Below are 409 nucleotides of genomic sequence, written 5' to 3'. Positions count from 1 at the left end.
AAAAAAAACCCCCATTAGCCCATCCTCATGGCCACGGAAGAGGAGGGAGGCCCTTAGGAATTTTTATGGGGGAAATGCTTGGTGGAATAAGAAGGTCTTCAAATCCTTCTTAAATTGGGCCAGGGAGGTAGTCGAGTGGAGCTCGGGGGGCAGCGTATTCCAAAGGGCCGGGGCAGCGATGGAAAAAGTCTGCTTTGCGACGGACAAGAGTCTGGCCCCCGGCACCTTTAGTAGTTGCTGCCCAGATATTCTGAGGGTGCGGGACGGAATATATGGGGAGAGGCGGTCCTTCAGGTATCCTGGGCCCAAGCCATTTAGAGCTTTATAGGTAATGACCAATACCTTATATTGAGCCCGGAAGTGAATAGGCAGCCAGTGAAGATCTTTCAACACTGGTGTTATATGGCTG

Source organism: Sceloporus undulatus, chromosome 2 (genome assembly GCF_019175285.1).
Source record: "Sceloporus undulatus isolate JIND9_A2432 ecotype Alabama chromosome 2, SceUnd_v1.1, whole genome shotgun sequence".
Lineage (NCBI taxonomy): Eukaryota > Metazoa > Chordata > Lepidosauria > Squamata > Phrynosomatidae > Sceloporus > Sceloporus undulatus.
The sequence above is the reverse complement of the archived record's forward strand: the minus strand, read 5'-3'. Positions refer to the sequence as shown.